At 37.1% G+C, this 23,376-nt stretch overlaps 1 protein-coding gene across 3 annotated transcripts in view; it reads left to right on the forward strand.

The window, feature by feature from the left end:
* The window catches only part of LOC110468846 (SAM and SH3 domain-containing protein 1), a 526,394-nt gene that overhangs the window by 155,274 nt on the left and 347,744 nt on the right, over positions 1 to 23,376 (forward strand). The window lies entirely within an intron of this gene.

Consider the following 23,376-nt stretch of genomic DNA (forward strand, 5'->3'; position numbering starts at 1 on the left):
CTGGAAATCTCTGCCCTGGGAGAAGAGGAAGGGAGCAATTATAATTTTACACTTTTTGTTTACTGCTGGCCATTTTTTCTGATTGCTACTGTTAAATAGCTGGCTCTCTGAATTTTGAACTTACACTGAAAAGGCTTGATCTTTGCAAATTTCAGGGAGACTCAATAGAGGCCCCTGCTGCTTGTGCTGTTGCCAGTGCTTTCAAGAAGAACATCAAACTGTGTCTTTTGTTCTGCTTGTATGGGTTGTGGTGGTGGTTAGACATTTTTTTCCAATTATTTCAGATTCCAATATATTTTAAGGGGTTTGCTCCATTATGTTCTCAAGAAAAACTAAGTACGTTAAAAAAAGCAAATAGATACATTATTCTTATCCATATATGCAGAGGGAGGATGGTGACCAACCAACCTAGAGCGGGTGGATGGATGGGCAGAGTCCAATAGGATGGAGTTTAATAAGTCCACGTGCCAAGTCCTGCATTTTGGCCACAATAACCCCCTGCAGTGTTACAGGCTGGGAATGGTGTGGCTGGACAGAGCCCAGGCAGAAAGGGACCTGTGGGTGCTGGTGACAGCCGGCTGAACATGAGCCAGCAGTGTGCCCTGGTGGCCAGGAAGGCCAATGGCTCCTGGCCTGCATCAGGAATGATGTGGCCAGCAGGAGCAGGGAGGTCATTCTTCCCCTGTCCTCGCACTGGTGAGGGCACACCTTGAGTGCTGTGTCCACCTCTTGTCCCCTCAGTTTGGGAAGGACGCTGAGATGCTTGAGCAGGTCCAGAGAAGAGTGACAAGGCTGGTGAGGGGCTTGGAGCACAAGCCCTGTGAGGAACGACTGAGGGAGCTAGGGTTGTTTAGACTGCAGAAAAGGAGACTCAGAGGTGACCTTATCACTGTCTACAACTTCCTGAAATCTGGTTGTAGTCAGGTAGGGATCAGTCTCTTTCTCCAGACAACAAATGTCAGAGTGAGAGGACACAGTCTCAAGCTGCATCTGGGGAAATACAGGTTGGATATTAGGAAGAAGTTTTTCACAGAAAGAGTTTTAAAATGTTGGAATGGCCTGCCTGGGGAGGTGGTGGAGTCACCATCCCTGGATGTGTTCAAAAAGACCAAGCACCATATTCAGTTATGTTAGTTAAGGTTTAGTTAAGGTGTTTAGGGCATGGGATGGACTTGATGATCTTGAAGGTGTCTTCCAACCTAGTCATTCTATGAGTCTGTGATTTTGTGATTTCTTGTCTCTACTGCAACTCTCCATCTTCAACTATTTCAAAAGAGACCTGCCCTAGGTTTTGTTTTGCGCCTAGCTTTACCAAGTACTTTGCTACAGGATTGGCCTATCATTTTGAAGGGGGTATCTGATAGCCTGTTAAGCAGTTTTGAGTTTATTTAACTGTATAGGACACAAATTGCAACATAAAAGTGTAAAGTCAACAAAGATTTTTCTTTATTTTGAAGTGCTGTTTCAGATAAAGCAGTAGGAAGTAGGAGCAAGGTAGCCTATGAAAACCTCGTATTTGTTGCATATGTGACTGCATTCTTCTGTTCTTTTAATACACAGAAAAGGGTTTGAGCTCAGATTTGCGATTCAGAGCAAAGACTACTATAATAGAAATTATATGTTGAGATTTAACTGCTCTGTGAATTGTAGTACAATAAAGTAGAAATTCGTCTCTCCCATGGTGGTTCTAATTTTTTATTCAGCCGTGGCATTCTGTATCATGCTGTTTATTTTGTACTTTCATTCACTCATGGATCTGATAGTTGTGAAATTGGCAGATGGCTTGTGGTGCTTTTCTAGGAGTGGTTGCATCAATCGCAGTGATTAAAAGGCTTGCTGATTTGCTTACCCAAAAGGATTAATGGCAGGCAATGAAGGCTTTGTTTGAAAAATCCATGCTATGTAATTCAGCAAAGGGTCAAAAAAGTAGACTGGAAGTAATCCAGTATTAGAGCTGCATTATAGAGAAGCTTTTTAAAAATCTTACTGACTCAGCAATTGGTTGTTTCTTGATGAGGACTGAGCTATCAAGGAAAATGCAGCTTCACAGTTTTCTCAGTCATTCCATGAGGATAAAGTTCAAGTTTTTAAGCAGGTCAGCACCAGAACTGAATGACATGTAAAACTTTGGAGAGCTGCCCTGCACATTTTGTTTCTGTAAAAAATCAGAAATGTAAAGTACAGAAGTATGACCTTGACCTGTCCTCTCCCACCTATGTAATTTAAGCATTTATAAACTACTGGTTTTTTTGTTGATACAGTCAGATGCTTAGGCAGACCAGACTGAGCATTTTGGCCTGATGCTTAGACTTTCATAAGTTACTGTGATGGTTTCCTAGGAAATTATAGTAGCAAATTGCAAACTACAGCCTACTATAATAGTAGACTATTATATTTAAAGTTAAATGTCCAATATGCAACTTATAGCCCAGTGAGGAACAAATTCCTTTGGGAATTCAGGAAGCTGGTCCCAGTTCTGAAAACCATTTTAAAGCTGTATGCAATGGTCCATTAATAAGAACAAAGCTACCATATCAACATTTTTCATGCTCATTCTCTCTTCAGCACTTTGCCTCTATCATTCTTGGTTTTCCCGCTCTGAACAGAGGCAGCTCCGTCTCAGTCGTGCCTCTTGTCAGATAAGCAGGGCGCTCTGGAGCAGTGGGTTTCAAGTATTCTCAGGCTGGGAAGGCCTGGGTCCTGCCTCTGTTGGCAATTGTGCTAGCTACTGGATGTCCCACTAACGTAGGCTTGGCTTTGTCTGCCCAGTGTGAGCTTCCCTTTTCTGTCAGTGAAGGTTGCCTTAGTAATTTTTAGATTTGTTCTAAACACATCAACTGACTTTATTTGCTTGGAGAATTTAGGTGGAGGTAGGTGCATGCAAGTTTAGGTGGTAGACACCTCTCTACAAACTAAGGTGCTTCTCCATCTCCATTCTGTGGTTAGAGAATGAAGTTGTTTCTCAACTATGTATTTCTGGAAATGAGCAAATACACCTATTCTGAGTCCCTAGCATACTGTAGGCAGTTGGTGTACGCTGCCATACAGACACAGTGCTGCCACCATTCCTTCTGTGATTCAGCTGAATCTGCTATTGGTATCCTTTCTCAAAAATAAATTTAATCCCTTATATTTGTTGTTTTGGTTTTTGGTTTTTTTTTTTTTTTTTTTTTGCCTCATTACATTTTCTTAGTTTTGGCACTTCAGGCAAGCTCCGGGTATTATTAAAAAGACATTGAACTAGCTCCACTTGCTTTTTGCCTCCAGCCCTTCCTGTGATACCTTTGCATTTTTAATCTCACCTGTGCGGTCAGAAATTACAGCCTGATCAGCAGGAGGGCTGTTCCTGGGCAAATGACACTCTCCCTGTAAAGAACTAATTCTAAATGTCCTTGAATTTCACTTTGAGATTTCTGTCCTTTAGACTGACCAAGAGTTGGTCTTCTATCTCAGCTAATCCTCTCAGAGTTGCAAATAGCTTTTCAGTCCTGGGTAAGCTACAAACATTTTTCAAGGTTTAGGTTTTCTTCTGTTGTCAAGTGCAAGACATACGTGTTTTAAAACAAAAGTTGATCTTACCTGAGCTATGAGTCTTCTCAGTCATATACAATGCATCTGCACAGTCAGCTTCCTCTATGTGATTGCCAACCAAAATACATCAAGAACACAGGAACCAGCTACTATCAGACTATTCTCTGCTGGTTCTTTTCACCAGGAGCTATTTTTTAAGCACATAACATGATTTAGATATCTTTCAGTTGTCTTTATTCTATCCTGAGTTTCCATCTTTGCTGCTGAGATTGTTTTCTGTAATTTCATTCTCTCTCTAGTGCTAGATACTGTTCAGGTATCACTTTGGACAATAGTGCTTGAGAGGAAGATCCTTATTTAGGGGTGCATTTTCAGTCACTTCTGCTTAAATGCAGCAGGTGCTTCATTGTGAGATCTTCCTGTATCTTCCAGAGAAGGAGCAAAATTATGTAAAGCTTCAGTTCTTCTATCAAGTAATATTTGTGATGATATCAACCAGATTACTCATTCTGAATGTTATCTACAGATTCTGTGGCCCAACTAGGAAACCTGTCTTTTAGACCAAAGATAAAATGGTTAAATGTGCTCAAATAACCTAAGACCCTACCTGAAAAAATATATAAAAATAATTAGGATTCTAGATTTAATTGGAAATATTTCCACATTCTTTTGCATTATTTGCTCTGCTAGATTTTAATCCAGGGATTTTAAATATGCATGTTTTCCATATTGTTTCTCTATACCCTGGAGATGCTCCATGTAAGCTGTTTTAATTAGATTTGTGGTTAAAAGAATCTACCTTTGTCCTAGTTGAGCAACTAGATGTGTTGAAAAATTTTAATGACACTCTCCCTCTATTCTGTGTCTGTGATCATTTACTATTTTTTTCCAAGCTGTAAAAGAGACAACCAAAATTAGCTTCAATTAATAGAGGTGTGATACTGGTGTGATTCTGATCTCATGTGTAGTAGACGAGAATCAGCTAGGGAATAAACACCTGAAAATTGAATGACCTTAAGATGCTAATTTACCGAAAATGTAGGATAGCTTCCATAACCAAATGATTTTCCTTTTGGTTAATCCCTTCAGGTATGGGCAGTTCAGCACTGCCCAGATATATTTTGCCATTTACACACTATGCCTTTCCCAGAGAAATGTTTGCCAGTATCTTGCTGGATTGCTAGTATTTTGGCCAATCCTGGCTTTGGACCACGATCTGGTATCTCACTTTGGATCTGTGTAATGTAATGATGAAAGAGAGGAATTCTTAGTCTTGGCCTAATGAACTCTGCTTGTTTAATGACATGACAGAGTAATGTGATGTTCATATTGAAGCTAGTTGGAAATGACTTCATGTTAGACGGAGCCAGCCTTGGGCTACAAAAGAAGGCCAGCTAGATATTTTGGGGTTTTTTAAGAGATCACAGAATTTTTGATGGTATCTTCAGCACCCAGCTGCAGTGAAGGACTTTTCTTCCTCGCCTCTTTTCCATGTCTGACTATATAACATTAAAAAGCAAAAAATTTCACACTCACACACCACTCTTCCTTGCCCCAGGTTAATTCTCAAAACTGGATATTTACAAATCGAGAATCTGTACTAAATTTGGAAACAAGGTATTTTGAGTGTATAAAGAGATAATTTTTCAATAACCAATGAAAATCAAAAGCTAGAATATCCTACTACTTACTAATGAGAGACTAGGAATGTAGTTTTTTGAGAGAACTTTCAATTAAGGACTGGAAGTACAAAAAGAAAAAAAAGAAGAATCACAGAATCTTTTTCTTTTTTTGTTTTCCTTTCACAAAGTAAATCCAGATTATCCATTTGATTAACTCTTTTTTTGGGAAAGGCTAGCTATAATTTTTGCCACTGTAAGGAATCATAGACTGATATGAAACGAGAGTTGTATTACAGATGAAGACCATAGAACTGGTGCACTATAATGACAGGTGCATCAACTTCAGCTGAAGACAGTGTGAATCTTTGTGTCTGTTGCCATGATCATGAAAAGGATGTATTTTTGTAACTTTTCCAGAATTGTAGTGTCTCTCTGTCCCCTTTGCAGATAGTGGTATCTTGTCTGCAATAACAAGATGGAGACAGACCTATGATTTTTGCTTCTTGTTTTCTGCTGGTTATTATGTGACATTTGCAAGCTCAGCAATTTATATGTTTTCAAAAGAATATTTTTGTACGATATTTTAAAAGTAGTTAAGGCTTCAGTCTGATTTGGAGTGAGTGACCATGAGACTTAAAATAGAGTTTTCTTTTTCTTTCGGTAAAAAACTACCATACCATAGATGACTTTCAGTCAAACAAACCTATAAAACAAAGTTGCTGACATGGGTGGCAAATGGTTTCTGCCAAACATCCACAGAGAAAGTGACTTCTGTCATCACAACATGATACAGATTAGGCTTCCTCGTGCCTTTCCTTTGTGAAGGAGTCGGGTGAATATCTTTGTAATGCTATTGAAGAAGAGATTACATCTCCTCACCTGAATTGGTAGCTGTCATAAGGTTTTCAAAAAACTATAAGATAAATCTTAGTTTCTGATGATTTCTGAGATTGAATTCAGTTGAGCTGAAGTCTTTATTGCATTGAATTGAAATGAGAGTCAAGGACCAACAGATATGAATAAGAATTAGAGATGCAAGAAAATAGCCCCAATAAAAAAGCGCAGCACTTGGATGCCACAGTTAGATTGAGTCCTGAATTGCCTTTGATGGGTTTCTCAATCTTGTCAGTAATGATGGTCTCCCATGGTGCCAGCAAACCACAAGCAATTTTCTGCAGTAGCTGCTGTGACCAGATTGTATTAAGATGAAATGTTGTCAAGAGACATATACAAAATCTTCTCCTTGCTTGTGTCTGATGCAAGGAAGAAAACCATCTTTCTCTGCCTGGTGAAGCATAGAGAACCTGCCTCAAATCAAGTCTGGGAGAAAATATGTTTATGTTTCACTCAGAGGCTGTTTATTGTATCTTTATTAGAGAAAACTTTTGTAACTGGAATAAAATTACATTGTACTGACTATTTTCAATATACTAAATAGCATTTGATAATGAATGTGGATATATTATCAACAGTGATGTTTTTCAAAGTAACATAACCTGGTAGGAACACTTGTAGATAGTGCCTAATACTTTCTGTACATAATTTAAATTTTTATTTCTTAGAAGTAAGCCAGATTAGCAGTGGATGGATGCAATAGGATATTTTAGTTGGAAGGAACCTAAATGATCATCTAGTCCAGATGCCTGACCTATTCAGTTGCTGATGAGAAGGGAGAAGAAAATTGTTTCGATGTTTATCAAGGAGCACTGGCAGAGATGACAGGTATCTACATCACAGATGTTCAGTTCTGTGAAATCTGTTGCAGTCTTCCATATGAGACCTTTAAAGTTCACAACTAAACAGTTCTCTAATGGAAATTTAGTTATTTTAAATTAAAATAAATATCAAACTAATTACGCCAAAATCTGGAAACAATGGGAAGTCATATCCAATTAAGTTTAAGTAGGAATTCTTGGGCAGCATTTTGGTTAAGGTTTCTGTTCTTGTAATTCTTTTGCCAGTAGTGAAAGAGACATTCCAGCAGGTACTGCATACAAGACAGTTTCTGTCTTAAATGCTTAATCAGAAAATTTCTATCTTTGTATAATTGTGAGGGTTATTACTTTCAATTTTAGGTGGATAAAGTGGATAACCAGTCAGATGTAGCTGAAAGTAGAACAACAGTTCAAAATCCTTTAGACATATCATTAGCTGATAGAATTAATGGACACATGAATAATTATCATGAACTCTTATGATGGTTATTTAAATAGAATGAACTCATAAAGCCACTGGAGTTGTTCTAAGTTATTAGCAAGTATGTGGTAAAGGATATTGTCAGAATTTCCAGGTGGCTTTCAAAAAGGTGACTTCCCAAAAGTTTTAAGGAAATTGAGTGACTAAAGGATTGCTGCCTATACTGTTCCTTTAGTAGTCAGGTAATGGATAAAAGAAAAAACAAAAAAATTGAAATAATGAGACTGGCTATAGATACGACCAAGTCTGTTCTTGATATTAATGTTAACTCAGCATAGTAACCATAATGTTCATCAATAACCAACTACAAGATGAACTTACAGAATGAGTGACTGAGCAGTGAAATGGCAGATGAAATGCAATGTAAACAGATACAAAATGATACAGGAAGAAATTCAGATTTAGTCAAAATCTAAAGCAGGTAAAAATTCTGATACAGGTAGAACTTCTCACAGAAAGTGAAGACCTTAATCTCACTATTAGTACTCAGGAGGGCCAAGACTGTCCTAGCCAAGCTGAGAGCATCTTCCTCTATAAGTAAGAGGGGGCTGAATTGAAGCCAGCAAAAAGAATATTTGGATCATTAAAAGGAGACAGGTTTTCAACAGCCATATTACCTCTTGAGGCAGAACAAAAGTTCTTATGTGTTAAACCTAAGGAGCTAAAATTGCCCTAAAAATAATTTTAAGGATATTTCTCTCTCTGATGGTGCCAAAACATGGCCTCTATTTGTACTAGCAGGTGAAAACATAACCACCTTCTGTGGCTGGCACAGAGAGCTTCTGAACTATGCTGCTGTCAGCACCTTTCACAAGCAGCCATACAATAATACTGACATACTGTGATGTGTTGCTTCACAGATACTGTTTTCAGTCTTGCAAAGATAAAAAAGACAAATCTCTCAGGTGCTGTGCTGCCCTGCATGAGAAAGAGGCCTAAACTCTGAAGCTGAATCCCTCATGGGTTGATGAGGTCATCTGAACGAACAGGATGCTTCTGAAGTGGTGAAAGGGAGAAATTGCTTTTCTGAACTCCTGGACCTAAAAGCTGAGACAGAATAAAATGAAATCGAAGAGTTGAAAATATGGGAAATGGACCAGCCCAAGGTGATTGAGGTTGATGGATACACGTGAGCAAAGTGCAATAATAGGTCCCAGACAGAGAATCCCTGAAGTTTAGCAGGAGTAGGAGAATGTCAGTTTCTGATTCATAGGCTTGAGCGAGATGTGAGTAACTTTTCAGATCTCTGCCAAAATGAGTACTTAACACATAAACACAGTTTATGTGTATTTGAGTATGTTGGAAAGAAATTCTTCCAGGGAGATTGTGAGTTTTTTTTTTCCTTTGTCACAAGATGTGACAGCTTTACAAGTGCAAACTCAGAGAAGGAAAAAACCACTGTTTTTTCTTCCTTTTATTGTGTCAACTAATTTCCTGTTAACTGAGTGGAAGTAATAACATTTTTCATATCAATATCCCAGTGCATGTCTACTCTCTGGCAGGTCCTAAAACACTACTAAGTGCTTGCTGGGTAACATTGCTTATTATCATCTTCTAAGATTGTTTTGAGCCCTTCAGTAATTTAAGTTGCAGCTTAGACAGGCAGTGAATATATACTTCAATAATCAATTTGAGGTAACTGTTTGGAAAGAGATGTACACACCTAAGGGCTCTTAGTATACTTTTTATCCTGCAGGTGTACAGCATATGAAAATAATAGAATGTTACAGGTGGAAATGCTAGACCTCTGGAAGTTGATGAAAGTTGTGTCTCTTCATCCTGAGAAAATATGGCACTAACTACTGTTAAATACAATTTTTTTATATGTTGCCTTTATTGATTAATTGCTTAGTTAGGAGGCTTAGATTGGTTAGTATTGGTTCTACCATTTGTCATGGATGAAGGTAGTATTTGTATCTCTGGCTGACAACATTCATTTAGTTCTTTCCACTTTCTGCATTCCTGGTTTAGCTTTTGATGTTTCTGTAGGCCCATTCAAATGTTTCATCCCAATCTTGTGTACTTTGGGCATCTCTCTTGAGTAGATAGTCTGCCTTTCCAAGTGGAAAATCCCATCCAATACCAATTCCTTGAACTGTCTACCTTATACAACCCATATTTTCTATACAATTTTTCTGTCAATTGTCCTTTATTAACCATTCCATTTTGAAGATACTTTTTCTAAAAAAAAAAAAATCTGCAAAGCATTTACTTCATTCCCCTTCAAGCCAAAATTCTATTTTCCTTTTGCCTGAAGCCTCCTAATATTTTTCCTGTGAATCATTCTTTATACCATTCCTAGATAGTTTCCACTTCAAAATATACCTTCCCATCTGCCTTCCAGGAGTTTTGTTTATTCCCTTTATTTATTCTCTCCTTGCAAGCTCTGACATCTTTCTTCTTTCCATATCTCATGGCTACCCAATATATTTACACATTTTTTGCCTCTCATATGTATATTGCTGTATTTTTCTGGTCAAGATCTGCTTTAAAAATGACCTGTTTGGTTTGCTTTCATGTATTGCCTTTCTAGCCTTCTGCCTCATCTCACTGGGTTTTCTTATGTTTTGTCCTTGTGTTCTTCTCCATATCTGAGAGGGCACTTATATTTTCTCATCCTGTGAAAGACCTTCTGTCCTTGAACAATCCCTTTGCTAGCTTCTTTTTTTTTTTTTTTGTTTTTTTTTTTTTTTTTTTTTTTTGGTTTTTTTTTGGTTTTGGTCATCTCATTCTCTTTTTGTATTTCCTTCTCAGTCGCATAGAATGTAAGCTATGGGAAATGAGTTTTTTTAAGAGCAGTCCTAAAAAAAGTGAGACCTATATTTCTCATTCTCCGTTGTGGCTTTCATGTTGTGTATTTCTGGCATAAAAGGATGCTCCTGTTCTCTCATGAAAGTGTAGCTGCCTTTTTAGGGTCTTGGTATGAGTAGAATTGCACTTCTCAAAATCTGAGGCTGTATGTGCTGTAGTTAGTGCCCAGCCACAAGATCAGTTTGTGGACCAGAAGATTAATTTGAACCATTTCTTACTGTAAGATGAGTTCTTTGGATACTGGCTAACCTCATTTTTAACTTGGAGTGAAACAATCTGTGTGAGCATTAACAAATAAAGCCTTCGCAGCCACAGAAGCATTCTAATATTACTTCCAACAGTGCACAACCTGAATGCTGAATCTGTAGGACAGGTACACATAAAAATGATTGGTCAAGAGATTAAACTTTTCTGTCAGGTACTCAAAAGATATTAGCTGCATAACATCTAAAATATCAGCTCTCAAAGTCCTTAAAATTCTGCTTCTTGAAGCAGCATGAAGCAGAGCTAGGGTGAAAGGAAAAGTTGTCACATGTAGGACTCTGAGATGAATGTGTATTATACCAGTTTAGGTAATTCCACTTTGGCCAAGCTTTCTGTGTGCAAAAGAAGAAACAAATTAAAGTGGAATAAAGACTTTAAAATGCATGCTACCTTAGAATTTAATTTGATTTATAACTGGTTACAGTCCATTCCCCACCAGTCCATTTGGGTTTTTTTCATAAAAACACACTGTTTTTCAACTTTCAATAGGACTGCAAATAACAGAAGACTGTCTATTCATTTAATAGCTTTTAAATATTTGCATCCTTTTTTCTGAAAATGTATCTAAATGCCTTATTTGATAGGCTAATATTTTCCAATGCTAATGCATCTAACTGAAAGCAACTTTTCTAATGTATAAGTCTTTAATCTTCTGTGGTATTTGTAGTTGAGTGAATCAAAAGGTGCTTATTAATGGATTGACAAGTGTAGAGAAGAAAAAGTTCCTATTACAGCTCAAATTTAGCAAGTGTCTCCCATATTCTGTATATGACTTAGGAATAGGTATGTAAGTATTCTGTTTCTAAGGGGGAATTTCCTTGGCTTTTGTGACCATAATCATTCATAGTTCACACAGTCTGCAGTCACATGGGAGGTGTTCTTGACTTCACTTGTCATGTAAGTGATGGAAAGTTACTGTTGTGTTTCCAGAGAATCTGTAAGGCAAATGCTCAATATCTTACAGTAATTACAGAAAAACCTAAATATGTTTTTCTCTTGATCTTTTAAAAGCTTTCATAATAATCTATGTCTTTCCATATCAGAAATAAAATTTGAAAAGATAACCTGTAAAACATGGCTAAATTTTGAGTAGATTTTTCCTTTGTTAAGATTTTTACCTGAACAGGGTCAGACAAACATCAGTGTTTTTGCAGAGCAGTTAATACTGAATTTACTCATCATGAAAAGCAGGTGAAGATATGTCCTGCAAACACAGCATGACTTTCTCCCAGGCTCCCCTCACTACTGCTTCCAGACTGAGATGCCATTCAGTGGGCACAAACAGGGAGACTGAAGTGCCAAATACATGAGCTCAGTGGTCTTGATACGTGTGCATTCCTATAGTTAAAATGTCATGCCAGTTTGCCATCTGACCTGTCTGGCTCCAGCTATTTCTTTCTTTTTTCAGGGGTTAGCTCTGGCCATGGCAGCCTGAGCCAGGGTTGTTTCCAGCTGAGGAGTCCAGTCTAGGTTCTGCCTTTTCATACAGGGGTCAGAAAATATGTGGCAGGTAGGAATCATCCCACCATTTCTGGGATGATTCCTACCTGCAGAACTGCTGTGTGAGGCTGTAGCACCTTTCAGGCATGGGATGGGATAGAAGCACTGGGGCAGGATAAGCAAGAATTAAAAAGCTGCTTATCTGATCATCTTTAAATAAGTTTCTTGATGTGTAGTACATATGGGTTGGTTCTGAATATTTTATGCAGCAATATCAAGACCATATTAATTTTTTTTAATTCTCTCTAGAGTTTCTTCAGTTTCTGAAAATCATTTTTGGCTTATGCATGCCAAGTACATGTGAAATGTTCTTATGTCAGTTTAGCACTGTGGTGAATTATTTTTGCTTAATATGTTTTCCTCCTACCCAACAATTTCATTAGTACTTTACATCATAACATCAACCTGCAAGTTTTTGTTCTCTCTGAACCTTTACCAGCCTCATAATTTTCCAGAGTTCAAACTTCCTGTTCCGTTAATATGAGTTGTATTTGTGGTTCCTAGATGTGCTACCTGCCCAGTAACTTGTTTCTATGCACTACTTCCTTCTGTAGATCTGAATCTACAAGCATCCTTTGTGTAATTTGAAAAATCAGCAATCTCATTTGTTGGGGTTTGTTTTATTTACTCCTTCATGCTTTTAAAAAAATTTTAGAGGGTTGTGTCTAGTACTGCACTTTTGTACTACTCTAGTACAGAACTGCACTTTCAGCATTTTGACAATCATTAGGTATTATTAGATAATTTTATGCCTTGTGAATTCTTTACTGGTATCTGTCTAGTGTTGCACTATTTTCTAGTTTGTAGTTAATGTGATTCTAGCTGAATCAATACAAAATTCTAAGAATATCCTAGGATTGTAGTTACCAATTTATAACCTCTTAGAATAGTAGAATTAGGTATGGCTGCCAAGACCTTCATTTTACAACCACAAATGTAGTGTTTAATTGTATTCCCATCCTCTAGATATCAAATCTTTGGCAATCTTTTCTTTCATTATGCACAGTATTCATCATACTTCTTTGTTTGCCTTTGTTGGATAATGAAATACTAGACTGCCTTCAAATTTCTTAAGTATCCTGAATATTAAGGGGTTTTTATAAAAACTGGTAGTAGTGGTTAAAATATGTCTCCACTCATCTCTATATAGAGTTTTGAGAGGTCATTATAAAAAACAATCTAAGTAATTTTTTCCCTAGTCCATATTGTGTATTTATACCTTTAATTTACTCACACAGTGAAAAAAAATCTTTCTGCAGTCTCATGTGATGAGAACCACATTTTGCTATTTGTAAGTTCAAGTATTACTTGAGTATTTTACTCTCATTGGCATGTCATGAAATTTTATCATTTCCATTTGTAATTGAAGTTTTTACTATTTCTAAGTATTCTCATGTTACTATACTTAAAAGCCTTTTTCATAGTGGCTGTATACCTGCCATCTGTGATTTTATTCTGGTTGATCTTAGATTGTATTCCCATGTTTCTGTTAACATCCATCCTACTAAATAATTTCCCCTTGCTTTATCATTCTCCAATTTGGCAAACAGCCCTTGGGGAAGTGGTGATAAAAAAGGAGAAATGTCATGTAGTTCAAACCTATTATTTGTTCCAGTTCAGTCACTGTGTAGTTGTGCTGGAATAAAGAACATAGCTCATTTTTAGGTTTACCAAAGCAGTGACATATTTAAAATTTTGTTGTTTGCACAGAATATTAAATGACTTCCTAAAAGCCATGAGAAAAACAAACTCACAAATGCAAGGATTTTTTTCAGAATGAACAATACATATAAAATAAAATAAATTTCAGCAAAGCAACCATGTCATTTTAATCAAAGATATGACATAGTCTTCTTGGAGATCATTAAGTTCTGACATAAAAATTGTGTCAAAAATTGTATCTCGTGGAACAAGCTTTTATTGCCTTAAACTTGAGTGTAGTTAAATTGCTTCCATTTTCAAACCCTTTTCTAAATATGCCTGTATCAGTAAGCCAGGCATCACATTGAGAATCAAAAATCATGTTGCTTTTTGCTCCCTCTGAAGACAGGTGTTGATATTTTCTGAGGAGCTGTTTGCTGTGTAGTTGCTGTGCTGGAGCCAGCCTGAAGACATATTACTGTGGAGTCTGGGGGTTTTTGAACATAAATGGAACACCCCTCCATCCTGCTGTGACGAATTTCCCGCACAGTCATGTCCTTGAATCACAAGCAATCAGTGAACCATGGTTGCTAGAGAAGGTTCTGGGAGAGAAACCTGGGGGATAACTACTTTTTAGAGGAAAAATACATAAGGAATAAAACTATAGCTCAAATACCACACTCAGCTCCAGGTTAATTGTGGAAATTATGTCTATTGAACCTGCCAAAGGATCTTGGGCTTTAAAAGGCACACATCAGTTGCAATGATATTAATCTTAAATGATACTAGAGTTGTCCTGCTAAATTAGAGATGCTTTAATTCTTTGATAGGCATGGAATAAAAACCTACTTTCAGTTATTTTAGCAGGGGATGAATGCCTTGTTGTTAGCTACTCATGCCAAAAAGCTGAACTTCTTGGATATCAAAGTATATAGATTTAGTCTGATTTTAGGCACTCCTAAAATAGGGCATTTTAGGACATTTCTAATTCTCATCAGGGTAAAAATCTCTGTATCTCTCTGTTGGATAAATGGAACTAACAATAGCTGATACAACAGAGAATAACAGTATATTAGGTATCCTAAGCACAAAAATGCAATCACATATATTTTTATTGCATTCCTCAAAGGGAGCAGGTTTTTTTGTGCATACAAGAACTGATTGGATATCTTCTTGTTCTTGTTTTATTTTATTTTATTTTTATTTTAGTTTATCTCAGCACCCGTTCCCAACAAGTTTCCATTTTGACATGGACTTCCATTGGGAAAAGGATTGAAAGTCCATTTTTTTTTATATAATGGAATAAGGTAACTTATAAGGACAAAAGAATAAACATAGGTGCAACACAAAACAAAATGTTAATTACTGAAATACAAGGCTACCATTTTGTTTTTAGAACAGGTCTTTGGGATAGAATATTATTGTGAAAAGTAGAAAATCTAACCTGAAATGCTGATAAAATCTTTTCATAATCCAAAATGAAGTCTCTCAAATGCTCCTTTATTTTTATGTGCTCTTTCAAAAAAAACTTGCCCAGTAGACCATAAAAATCTTAAATGACATTGTAGTTTGTTAGTGTCTTAAATATTATTAATTATTAAAGTAGCTGTGTTGTCGTCTTTAAAGTAGTTATCCATCTGAATAATTGATAACATAATTGGTTGTGTTTATTCCTATTACCTAGGGGCTTGTCTATTTGCTGTTTTAACATGGCTGTCTAGAAAGAGGGTATTGATAATATATAAAACAGTTTTTAGTGCTTATTGAAGAGGATAAAAGTGTATTATACTGATTTTTGGTGAAGGATTGCTACACATTTCTACAAAAACTATGCTATACTTGTATTTCAGGGAGGAAATGTCACTGTGATTCACCTTGGGATATTATACTATACAGCAGGGGGTTAGGACATTTTTGCATTTCTTTCATTTTTTTTTCAACCAAGCAATTGTTGACCTCTATCCCTTATGCAGTGGCTTTGTCTAACAGCACATGTAATCACACAGCACTCTGTTTCCCACATCTCAGATCAGACAGCAGCATGCAAAGCAGCTTAAAACCAGTAGAATGCCTGTCAAGGGATCAGAGTGGCAAACTGGTAAGGCTAGGAGGAGGGGAGTGAAGATGAAGAGGGACTTGAACTGGTCTCATGATACATGTAATTAATGGCAGCCATTCTTGGGTCCTTCAGACTTGGCATATTTCTGGCTAATACTGTGAGAGCATTATAAATTGTGAATAGGATTTGCATGGGCATTGTATGAAATTTTCTCTGGTTGTGTGAGAGGATTGGCTGTGGAGCACACAGGCAGTGAGCTGGGTCACCCAGCTATTGCTGAGCCTCCAGTTCATTCTGCAAAGTGCAGGTTGCTGTTTGGACAACCCCATTATTGCATTGGACACCTGCAGGAGATGAGATGTGGTTTTTAAACTTGCTACTATTAGCAGCAAGAAGAGCAGCCAATGCAGTTAAGTTCAGCTCCACCAATAGTCTACAGGAAACATGGTGAGTGGCTCACCATTCATTCTTTGGCTTACAGAGTGTTTGACCTGGGACCGTGTTGTATGGAAAAGGAAGCAGCTCTTGGCCTTCTGATAAAAACTGAAAGCTGTCTCAGCATGGCAGTAAAGAAATTATTAAAAAAATATGAAGACATAATCTCTATGATAAGTGGTTTAATTGTGATGCTTCAGGAGGGGAGTTGTACTAACAGCTTGAGATTTTTCTCAGCTTCTGTGTTAGGTTGCTCAAAATGGATGTAAGATTATGGTTTCACAGTACATTTTTGTGAATATCTAAAGGCTACTAGGTCTGGAGAAATTCTAGGTGTCTATTTCTTTGTAAAGCAGTGGAGAATCCGTTGCAAAATTTTTTTATGAAGATACTTTCTTATTTTTACATATTAACAAAAAGCTACCACTTCTTAGTAAGTATAACTGTAAGAATTGAGAAGTTTGCTCCTAAGAGTCCCAGTTAAGCCACTGTCATGCTGAATATATAAAAATGTCGGGGCTGGTTGCCTCCCAAAACTCCTTTGTCAGCAAAACAAGTACCCCTTCCATTCTATGCCCTAGCAGTGGAAAATAAATGTCTGTCTGTTTCTTCAGAAAATGTAGAATGAGAGTGCCTACACACTCGCAAGAGCACTCTTTTGCCAGAGAAATAATGCTTTATCTAGGAAAAGGAAAGACAAAAAAACTTTAAAATCACAGTGTACAGAATTAACATCTGCTTTCAAGTGTGTTAAGAGCCAACAACTCAATGTCAATTTGGTCTGACTTTACGGTATTACTTTCTTGATTATGGCTCTCACTGGGGGAGCCGAGCATTTCGATATCATCCAAAGCCCCAGAGAACAATTCAAACCAGCTGGTATTCTCTATATTACATAATTACAAAGCACACGCTGCTGTTTGGCAGACTGAAGAGGCACTGGGGGCCCACTTCTCAAAATATTTACAGCCTTTTATTCTTCTCTAAACAATCATTTGCACAGTAAAAGTGATATACAGCACACAAATGTGGGTTTACTTTATTTCCACTCTCTCAAACTTACCTGGAAGTGGCTGTGTGTAGGAGTGAGTAGACAGAAGTGAGATGGGACCAGCAGGGGTAAAGGCTGTAATATTTTCCGGGAAAACTTTGTGTTGACTCGGTCAGTGAAAGATGGTGAATGTTTCAAAGAAAACCTGAAATATGTATTAATATTTTGCCTATGTGAAATCATATCCTGACATGTCTGCCCTGGAAGTGGAGTCGTTAAGAAACTAGGAGAAGCTGCATGTGAGCACGCTGGTCATGACAAGGTTGCTAATGTGTAGATGAGATGCGGTGTGCATCTTGCTAAGAGCTCTGTGTGTGTGCATCTTTAAGTAACATACTTTTGATTATGAGATTGGTTTATTTCTATGGCCAAGTTGGTAAAATTCTCTTTTATCTAAAGTGAACAAAAAGCCATGGAAATTATCAATAGCTGAGATGCTGGGGGGAAAATAAAGGGGGAAAAATTTTTAATTTTGTGAAAAAAATCTGTTGCAATTTCTATCCTTATGTATCAGTCTAAAAGAATAAAAGTTGTAAAGGGATAAGAGAGTGATTAACAGTCTATTTACTCCCTACCACACCAAGAAAATACATACACTTCTTGTACACACACAACTTTTGAGTTACAAACTGCTGTCTGATCTTAGCACCCACAGCTTTCCATCATGCTATGTATGAGAGGCATTGCACAATGTAGCTAAATTCCTTTAAAGCTCTAAATTCTTCTCGTTTTCTCATTCACATTGGTACAAGGGAATCACATATAGTGATGTTAAATGATTGATTAATGAATATTTAAAGGTTTCTCTGCTGTGTAATACAGGGGTTTTTTTATCTTTTGTAATGGCTTTAATGAAGTGCTCATCAAAAGTTATATTGTGCTTAGTGCTAAATTCATGATCCTTTGTCTTTTTATCCACAAAACTTAAAGTCTGATTAGAACCAAACTTTTACATCTTATAAAATGGTTTCGAGGTGGAAAAGCTAAAAGTGAGCATAGACAAATTTTAGAGACCCTATAGGGAGCCTGGTATTTACATACTGTCCAGGACCTGTATGGTAAATTATTGATATGAACAGATATGATTAGCTGTAAATCTCTACATCCCTGTGGGGAGTGTTATTATTCAATTTCCGCACAGCAAGGGTTACTGAAACTAATTTTTTGTGCTTGTTTGTTTCCCACTTTCAAGATGTTTTATTGCACTGCATAATTTGGACTACAAATGAAGGCGTTTTAAGTGCAGATTCAAAATGAGAAATGTAGTGGCAGTCTGAGTGGGCTCCTGTAAACAACTGCCTGAACACAGTGACACAGCATGGCAGCTGTCACTGTGTAAACCTGCACACTGCAAACCTTACTGAATTTTGAACTATGGTTTGCTGTCTGGTCTACTGCAGAATTTGACTGAGTGCCAGTTAGTTTCACAGCCAATTTCCTAAGACAGGGCAAAGAAAGGATTCTGCTGTCATATGGAACAATGAGACAAACACTTTCATCACGCAATGCCATGTTAAATTACCAGAATAAGCAGATCACCCATTGCACTATTTCTGAATTTAGGAATACCACCAAAGTATCTGCCACAGGAGATGCTAGAAAATTTCTTTTAAGCCTGCTGAGCAGCTGGAGATGAATTTGTGTAAGAAAATACCTGACTGCATTTTAATGTATGCTGGTTTTTCAAGTGCTGCATGAATGCTCAAATAGGAAAACTTACCACTGACAGTTGCTTGATAATTCCTCTTGTCCCTTGGCTCTCATTCTTTACCATTCTGCTGGTTTTACTTTGAAATCTTTCCTGTGCAGAGACAACATCACAGAGGAAAAAAGTGAATTGTAGGGGGAAAAGATTCACTTATGACAAAAGTGATCAGTCAACAGAAATACCCTTCTGCAGAACTACATACTTACAAACAAGGAAGAATTGCTTGGGAATTTGAAGCCTGGGGTAGGCAGCCTTTTCTCGAGTGATCATGAAATAGAGAAGTTGCAAGGCTTTAACAAGGCAAAAAGCAGAATCATAACACTGTGCTTAGGGGAACAGGCTCTTGCATGTTGGTGGATCTTCTTGGAATAACACCACAGGATATTGCCCTGGATAGAAAAGGTCCAGGAGATTTGGCTGATTTTCCAAATTCTCCACTTTCAAGCTTGGTAGTGGCCCTGTGTAACGTGCAGGAAGTGAGGCAATGTTAGCAAGAAACCTGTGTGGATGAACAAGGAAGTTGTGACAGAATCCAAATACAGTAAAAGAAGGTAGCAGTAAAGAGGTGGAAACGGGTCGCTGGCTGAGCAGGGAGATAAAGGCGTCATCAAGTGCACAAATCCATCTGATTCAGGAAAGCCAAAACCCTAAGTAATAGATGTCAATATAGATTAAAGGCTTAGGTATGGAGTCTCATAGACTAATTTCTGTTCAGAAGTGGATCTGTTCATCCTGGAACCTGTTATCCTAGTAATAGCCACAAAGCATAGAAGGCAATCCAGATAGATTTATTTATTTACTCCCCCTAAATAAATAACAAGTACAAAATTTACCTCTTTATGAGAAAAATCTAATGTTTGTGAAGAACTGCAACCTGTGGGAAGGAATCGCATTGGAGGAGTCCATGCAGGACTGTCTCCTGTGGGAGGGACTCCATGGGCAAAGGTATGGACTCCTCTTTCTGAGAAGAAAGCAGCAGCACTAATAATATGTGGTGAACTGATTGTAGCCCTCAGTTTGCTTGCCAGAGTGGCAGTACAAAAAATAAAAAAAGGCCTTAGCTCTGTGCAAGCCCTGCTCAGCAATAGCAAAGCTTCTCCTCATTATCAACACTGTGCTCTGCAGAAATCCAGAACACAGTTCCATACTAGCCACTAGTGAAGAAAATTAACTCTACCCCAGTCAAAACCAGCATGGCCCCATTTCTTATCTTCCTACATTGCTGAGGAGGAGGAGGTAGAGAATCAGGAATAAAGCTGAGAATCTGGCACCCAGCCATGATCAAACCACCACACAGTCTAAGAACACTTCATAATGGAAGCCTGATTTCTACTATTAAGATAGATCCCTTGAAGAAGGCTGCACATGGATCTCTAACCAGGCAATGGGTTAGCAACCAACCATGTTGCTGCTGTAAGGTTGTGTACTGAACACTCACCTTCCTGAATGGGCTCTGATCTGAACAGCAAAGTAATGGCTTTGCCTTTCACCCTGACACTTCAGATACTTATGTACATAGTTTAAAAAAGGATGTGACACAAGAGTCAGATTTAAAACAGGTTTCTGTCCACTTGCTTGTAGGTTTTGCTCAGCAGTCAGTGCAGCATTCAAAAGCCGGACTTTCTGTCACATTTACAAAATAGTATTTCTTTGCCTTCTTTTAACACTTCTGCTCCCTCTCCAGCCACATTAACAAATGTGTGACACCTGGTTCCATACTGTATGATGATGTTGTTGTTTATGGAAATTGGAAAAGGCAGTGGTAGCTGGAACCCTGTCTGTCTTGATGTAGATAGACCTTATTAGTAGTTACTGAAGGCTGGCTGAAATTCCATTAATTACATACAAGTCTTCACAAATCTAGGATATTTTATAGTCTATTCTGTTGCTTCTGAAACAGAAACTTCAATGAAAAGTAGCCATAATGTTTTCTAGTGATAGAGGTAGAGTAGATAATGAGTTGCATGTAGAACAGACAACATACTTCCCCAAACTTATGTAAAACAGTAGTGCTGCTTTGTTCTTTGCTTTAAATCCATTTTTAACTATCAGATTCAATAATCTCTGTGGTGCTACTATGTAATTTAATTTTATATTTAATGATTGCATTCAATAATATTATTAATATAGTTCAACAAAAAGAACAGTATTGTGAAAAAGAAATAATATCCCTCATGACAGCTCAAAGTAAGTGACCCTTATTCTATTGAAATATGCATTGTATCTTGATATGATTAACATTAATTCTGTTTGAAAAGACTTTTCACCTGTTACAAGACAATAGGCTTTTCACACATGGTTCAGTTTCTTCTACTGGCTTTAGTAATTATATTTATTAGGGTACTAATGTTTCTCCTTTGTAGCAACATGTGTGGTAATTTTTGTGTATATGTATTAAGTTGAATGGCCTAATTTCTCAGTTCTGTAAAACTGTACTTTAAAAGTCTGTACATCTTGCAATAGGAAAAGAACTTATTTTTTGCACAATGAGTGTCACGATACTCAAGGTGGATAATGCAGCTGGTGTTCTTCTGAGTAGTATTTGTGCAACCTATAAAATGTTCAGTGTGCCATTGTTCTAAAGTGTGATTGAAACCTTATCTGCTGAAAGTTTCTAAGAAACACTACTTTAAAATTTGTCTTAAGCCATTGAAAGTGATCTCTCTTTAAAATGCATGTCAGCTAGCATTTTACTACTTGAAAAAAGAAATAAAGCCTAAAGCTTAATGAAGCAAATGCATCAATTAGATAATTAGCTTAAAAAGCAAAAGGGAATTTCATGTCACTTTTAGTTACTGAACCTTAGGATGTCTTACTAATTTACACATTAGATTTTTCTCATAAAGAGGTCAATCATGCACTTGTTACTTTACTTATGAAGATGTCAAAAATAGCAGACAAGATGATTTCCTTTTTAACACCTGAAGAATTGTGGACAAATACTTTGCTCTAAAATAAGTCTCATATGTGAAATTTAAATGTTGCTTAATAAAATCATGCTTAATTCTCTTGCAGAAAGAACTTAAGAGTAATGCGGAGAGAATATTATGTCTTTTTTCATCAATGCTATGTGGCAGAACTGATAATAATTTTTATAGTAGAACCTTTTAATTTCCCTGTCTTAGAAGCTGATTAAGGAGGTAGTTTCCAATCTTTCTTTCTCTGCCTCTATTTTATGAGATCAAAATATGATTTGCCTTTTGTGACTTTGCTTTCTTGAACTGTTACAGGTTCTCAGTGCAGGGTGAGGCAAGTGCAAAGGGTTCCTGCAACTGTGTGCTGGTTTATAAACTGATGCAGCCTCCTTCAAAACAGTCAATAATCCATATCCTTCATTAAAAAGCACCTATTACATCCTTCTTCCTGCAAAATAAATACGCTGGTTTTTTGATGGGTGAGGGTTTTTCTTTTTATACACATGATATTTTTCAACTTCAGAGTTCTAAGAAACTTGTGCAAGACTGCATTGGAAATTAAGCAAAAAACTTTTTTTCAGTTTCATCTATTTTTTAGTACTGTAATGCAATCCAGGAAGGGCCAAAGAAAGGGGCATCAGTATAGAAGTGTGATATTTTTAAAACAATGAAATTACTAAGAAATGTTGCATATTTTTCTAACAGGCTTTTGATATAATCTTTAACTACTGTGTCCCTAACTTGCATAATTATTTTATATTCAAGTACCCTGTCTGTTTTGATCCAGTGCTTGATACTGTCATTAGAAACTTCCTTTGGGTCACACTTGGATAACTTCTATGCTTTTGTTACTGCTTTCTCACATTGATTAATATCCAAGGAAAATAGCTAGTGAAAGAGATTTTACCTAGTCAAAATCCTGACCTTGAATTCTGATATCCTACTTTTGCATGCAGCATCTACTCTTGGAAACTGGTTGATAACTGACTTTTCTTTAAAGCCCTAGGTCTTACCTCTTTTTCTAAGAAAAGGATTTTCAGAGGCTTTTTAATTCTTCTAGGTTCTGTTCAAATCCCAGATAAATTCTTGATTCATTTGGCTATTGACTGCACAGTTCCTTTTCCATTATACTGTTGGGCTCTGAGTTCAAATAAATTAAATTGTGTTTAACTGGATTTTATAGTTATCTTTCTTAGAGGTACTTGTAAGGGCTTTTAAAACCCAATTTACAACAATTCTTAAAGCTTAACTCTAACTGAAAATTGTAAATTCCTCAGTCTGACCAAAAATGCGAGTCAGAGGAAAAGCTTCCCATCAGGCTGTTCTATAAGTCAGTTTCCTGTAGATAAGCTGCCAACCTGGCTGTGTTTGGGATGCATCTGTACAGTCACTTTAAGCCAGAGCAGGGCTTCTGTGCTACAGCAGAGATGCAGCAGAAATGCAAGAATTTGCTTTACCATATCAAATTTCTTTGTGAACACTTGTAAGCCTATTTGCAACCAAACCACAATTTTTGACAATAAACCCTTGTAAAATAGACCAATATGTTTCAAAAGTCAGTTTGCAGTTCCATATATCATGAGGCAGTGTGCTTGAACCAAGGTCACTGAGATGCCATCAATCTATTTCAGTTCCCCATTTTA

This window comes from Lonchura striata, chromosome 3 (genome assembly GCF_050655825.1).
Source record: "Lonchura striata isolate lonStrDom1 chromosome 3, ASM5065582v1, whole genome shotgun sequence".
NCBI lineage: Eukaryota > Metazoa > Chordata > Aves > Passeriformes > Estrildidae > Lonchura > Lonchura striata.